Source organism: Phoca vitulina, unplaced genomic scaffold, assembly GCF_004348235.1.
Source record: "Phoca vitulina isolate PV1807 unplaced genomic scaffold, GSC_HSeal_1.0 scaffold7, whole genome shotgun sequence".
In the NCBI taxonomy this organism is placed as follows: Eukaryota; Metazoa; Chordata; class Mammalia; order Carnivora; family Phocidae; genus Phoca; species Phoca vitulina.
In genome coordinates this window covers 30,361,353-30,367,008 of record NW_022589710.1, presented here as the reverse complement: position 1 = coordinate 30,367,008, position 5,656 = coordinate 30,361,353, and the positions used below count along the sequence as shown (strand labels likewise).

Genomic DNA, 5,656 nt, shown 5'->3' with positions numbered 1-5,656 from the left:
GATGACATACAGAAAAGCCTTCTAGAATCAAGCACTATTAAAGGTTTGTGGGCTATTATTGTATTTGTTCAATGTTCCTGTGGATGGATTTTATTTTCATTCAGTCTCATTTTTGACAGATGACTGTTTTTTCAAAACTTATAATATGAATTTTGAGGGAATGTCCTCCTATGAATAATGACGAATTGTTAAACCTTAGTAAAGTTTATAAAACACACCCACATAAGTGATGAATCACTGAATTCTTCTCCAGAAACCAATACTGCACTGTATATTAACTAAAATTTAAATAAAACAATAAAATAAAAAAATAAAACAAACTCACTCAATTCTACAGCAGTTTTATTAATTTCAAGGACCCAGTCAAGCAGTGGAGTAGTCATTCCCGCAATATAACATATAGCTGAACATTCAAAACCCAAGCCAAAAAGGGACACCTACCTGGTTCAGTCAGTAGAACTGTGACTTTTTTTTTTTAAATGGTAGCACTAGGGTTTATTAGACTGTGCCTTAGTACGGGTTCTGGGGCTTACCCATGGTGCTCTTGATGATAAAGCCCAGACGTTCTGCCCATTCTTCTTGAGCAATGACACTAGGAAATTGACAGCTAAGTGGATGTTGTACACAAGCTCATCATCTGTCATCTTCAAGTGGCCAACAGCCACTGCAAGACACAGCACCTTCTTCATCTGGAATTTGATGATGGACTTCACTTCATCCACTTTGGCCACCATGTTCTCATTGTGGGTCAGCAAGGAAGGGAACTTGCCAGCCTTATTCAGGCCTGAGCCCAGGATTCACGGGATCTGCTTGATCAGAGATTCTGAAGCCAAAAAGGCATCATACTTCTTGGCCAGCTTCTTAACTCATTTTTTATTCTTGTTGAGTTTCTTCAGCACCTCAATGTCCATATGGGGAATATCCACTGCCTTGGCCTCATCACAGAGCTGCTGGTCCCCCAAAACACATATGCAGAACTTGGGGCGGGGAGTGGACTTAAGCCTGATGGTGCCTGAGAAGTCTGTCCTTCTGAGGGTCATAGTTCTTCTGGCTGAGCTGCAGCTCCACCATCTCCAAAAACTTCTGGCGCTTGTGCTGGTTCCCGTGCATGACTTCCCGCACCGCCTCGTACAGGGTGTCGTGGGAGACTTTGCTGCTCATGGTTCCTCAATCCGTAGTAACCAGAAAAGAGCAGAACATGTGACTCTTGATCTTGAGGTTGTGAGCCCATGTTGGGCTTACTTAAAAAAACAAGAACAAAAACAAAAAACCCCCACCAAAGTCAAATGGACAACTCATATAATTTTGATAATCTGAAGGTATAACTAATTATAGGCAGAGAAAGTTACTTGAAAAGGCCATTCTTAACTTTTGATCTAGAAGGGAAAGAACATTGATTGAACACCTATGCAGAGAACTTGGTATCATTTAATGCAATAACCCTATGAAGCTAGGAGGAAAGGGAAGATCACAGAAGTAATTTATCCAGGATCACCCAGCTAGTAAGTGGCAGGTTTTGAAATCAGCTGTGTATGACTTCAAATATTGTATATTTCCTCTACACCACTCTGCCTTTGTGGTTAATGGATATGTTCAAAATAATCACTTGGAATTCTTGGATACTGGTGACTCTATTTCATTAGTATATGGGAATCACTGAAAGCTGTGGCTTTATGGGATGAGAGGAGTCATAGCACATCAGGTCACATTATATTGAACAAAATCAGGATCAACTCTGGTGAATAGTGGGGGACTCACAAAGCCATTGTAGAAGGAGTTCCAGAAAGGATTTCTAAGAAGGGAGTGCCAAGGGCTTTAAGGTTCACTGAAGCATAACCGCAAAGAATGTGTCCTATGATGGGCAGCAACTGCAGGCCTCAGCTGTCGCGGGTCTAACGGGCTGAGCCAAAGCTCTGCACAGTATGCCTGAAGCAGTGTCACAAATGGTGACAATATCTCTGAATGGTGGTACACATGGCAATCACAGGGCAGAAATTACCTGTGCTGAACGTGGACTGAACCACTGTTTGCACAATGAACTTTTTATACACACATGCAAAACCATAATCACTCAAACATCATTGATTTGTTTTAGGTGCGAAGACAATCTGCTTTATTACATATTTAACATTTTGCTACTTCATGAATCAAGACTAAGTTTCTTTTGTGTTTCTCGTGGCACTGGGAATACAAAGATGGGATGATAAAGGTCATTGTCCTCAAGAAGTTCAAAATATTGGCGTGGGAGGTGCGGGAAAGATTTGTAAACTAGTAAGTGAGACCAGTGCTCAAGCTTTTATTTCTCGTTTTACTTACTTATATACATGTATACATATTCAAATGAAACAAGGTTAAGAATATATTCCAAAGGTGTAGGTTCTACTGTAGGAGAACTAGAGAAAATGTTAGCTTATCAAATATAACATATATTACCCTATCAAGTTATATAAGTTCTTCACTTATATATTTTCTTTATATTCCTACTTATATATCATTCTATTTTATTCATTGATCATACAGAGGCAAGTCTCATACTAGCACATGTGAATATGCATTCAAAAATATCAAGGAAGGGGAGACAGAGTGGAGGAATGTAGATTTTAGTAGGCAGAAGTGCTTTTGTATTTGTATGCTAGGGTGGAAATTAAATATAGCAATAATTAATTTCCTTAGAAATTTATATTTAATGGGGTGGCTGGGTGATGGACATTGGGGAGGGTATGTGCTATGGTGAGTGCTGTGAATTGTGTAAGACTGATCAATCACAGACCTGTAGTCCTGAAAGAAATAATACATTATATGTTAATAAAAAGAAAAAAAAAAAAGTGAAGATTTGAAAAAAAAATTATATTTATCTATTCAAATCTCAAACATTTGGAACCAAAAAAATATTCTATGTATACACTTACTATGTTAGATGTTCAGGTTTCTGGAATTCTGTTTGTCGGACCTCACAGATAGGATGTTGACCTTGGGATGCCCTTCTGTCCTGTGTGCCTGGGAACTTCAACCATCACTTCTTTGAACAACTTCTGTATTAACGAATGTGTAGAAGTAGTCTTCCATATTACAATGCTAATACATTGTGGGAGTCGTAAGGCACCATGCAAAATCAGAGACTATTTTTTGTCTTTGTGTCTAGTTTTAGAGTGGCATATAATAAGAGTACAATACAATAAAGTTTAACACTGAATTTTTATTAACTAAATTAAGGTCTCCATTTCAACTAGATTACTCAGCAGTTTTTAATTTCAAGTCATACCTTATGTTCAATTATGTTTAGGTCTTTAATATTAAATAAAATGGCATGTTCTTTTAATAGAAGGAAATCCATATTATGGGCATGAAGCCACTGATATCTCCATCAGTTAAAAAGTCCTCTTGCCACTATTAACTAAGCTATGCACATTACTAACCACTTTTCCTGGTTACTTCCTTAGAAAAGCAGAGTTAGAGGCTTGGTATTTACTTTATTTAAAAAAAAAATTTCTTTTTAAGATTATGGACCAAGTTCCTTAGGAAAATGTTAAATAAAATCCATTTTAAATATAAACTTCTATACAGTAATTCATAATTTTTAAGTAATTTTTATCAATTCCTTCTGGACTTCAAAGTAATAAAAACATAATACTCTGTAAATATATGCTACAGAAGTGGTAAATAATATCTGGCTAAGAGGTTCTCAACAGCCTACAGCATGGGCTAATAATCTTTGCTAATTGTGATAGACAAATTTTGGGGCTGAAATGTATAAGACTGACAACCTGTCCTGTTGGTGAATCTAAGAAAACGTTTCTTCAAAAACTACTCAATGCATAAGAGACTGCAGAATACTGAACTACATTCATGAACACTTATTAAGAGACCAAGCAAAACATGGTACTTTAATCCCCATTAAGTACTATATTTTTCCTACTTCTAAAATATAGAAGTGATTTAAATTGTTCATTTTAGATAGGTGAAAGCTAAAATTCTTTCTGAACTTTTAATTATTAATTTCCCATTTTACCAGTACATATAATACTTCTTAAATTTTTAAATGAAAGACTGACATGTTATCATTTGCTGTCTTGGCTATTCTCAACTTGGTTTTTATGAAGTAGTTCAAGACAACTGTAGCTCACACAAGTGCTCACAGTTATCATGCTGTTTCTCCAATGCACATACTATGTATTGTTACACACTCACTTCAGCAACTTCACAGCTGTTTTCATTTTTGATTGTTTTCAGCCCATTATCCCCTATGCATTGTTGTTTCTGGAAGGAAAGTTTCATCAAGCATTTGGAAGTAACTGGAAGGTATATTCAAGCAAATGAGTTTTTTTTTTTATGGATGCATTTCTTAGATGAAAACCTTCAAAAGAGAAAGTATTGAAGTCTGATGCTTAAATATTTTGAAGATAGTTCAGAAACATTTAAGTTAAATGTCAGTAATCTTTCTAAAATGTACACATGACTCATTTTTACTATCACTCATGCACTATACTAGTCTGGAGAATAGCAGGTTGAAGATGCAACAAATATTCTTTGAACACTTCAATAAACACAATGTAAACATTCACTTTAATAATGTTGCCTTTGTTAATACAAAACTGAGTGCATTTTTTCCTTGCCTCTGGCTGAGCCATGACTAGCTGAGTAGCAACAGCAGAGTGCTGAAAGAATTTTTCAACAGCAATTTGCTTGTTCTAATTTACTTTTCAAGGTTGATGATCAGGATCATTATGATGCTTGCAAAAAGACCTATTTCTATTAATTTGACCCAGTCATTCCCCTTGTTCTCTTCATGTTTAGTTTCCCTGGCAGCTTTAAGTGAATCAGAAGTGCCACTGGCACTCCAGTTCTATAGTTTATATACAAAATGAACTCCTAAATCCTTTAGGAACAGAACTGCTATACCTGCTGAGAAAGTATGGGTACACTGAAATGAGGGACTCAATGAAACCTCTGCTTTTTGCTCTTCAAATAGAAATGCTCTTTCTAGTTAGCAGACCTACATAATAACACAACAAACCATTATCTGTTCAATTCTTTCTTTAAAGAAATCCTAAGAAGCCTTGTTTTTTTAACTTGAACACAATCATCACTCATCAACAAGATCAATACATAGAACTTGTATATAATTTAAAAATTTTACATGATGCATATTGAAAAAGGCTTTATATCAAATGTATAATACCCTAAAAATGTAATGGGAAATAATCAAGTTATTTCCTACATCTCCAATAAATTTCAAAAAGCTAAGTTTTCCTGGTCTCCTTTTTGTGAGGGAATGTTTATTATTAGTTCCAATGTGTATGGTTCCAACATTTAAAGAGCCCCAGCTAAGTGATTTGGAAAATCAATGGTAATATTCTTCACACTAAACACAACTATAAAACTGACAAAGGAATTCTTGCTTCAATCACTGACAAATTAACAAAGCTAACAATACAAATAAAATGGATCCCACTTAATGCAGGCTATGCTTCTAAAAGGGAAAAAAAAAATCACAGGGTTTAAATACAGTCATTAATTATCTCTTTATAGCCTGCAGAGGGCACTCAAGTCCTTTGAAAGAAAAAGTAAAAATTTTAAGAGGAATAATCATGATTTATTTTCATTTTTATTATTAGTAGTATGTTAACTAAACAATATTATTTTTATAGAACTACCA

At 35.4% G+C, this 5,656-nt stretch overlaps 1 pseudogene; it reads right to left on the bottom strand.

Annotated features, from left to right (window-relative positions):
• Positions 1-284: 284 nt before the first annotated feature.
• Positions 285-3,531, bottom strand: LOC116633003 (annotated as a pseudogene).
• Between the last annotated feature and the right edge of the window lie 2,125 nt (positions 3,532-5,656).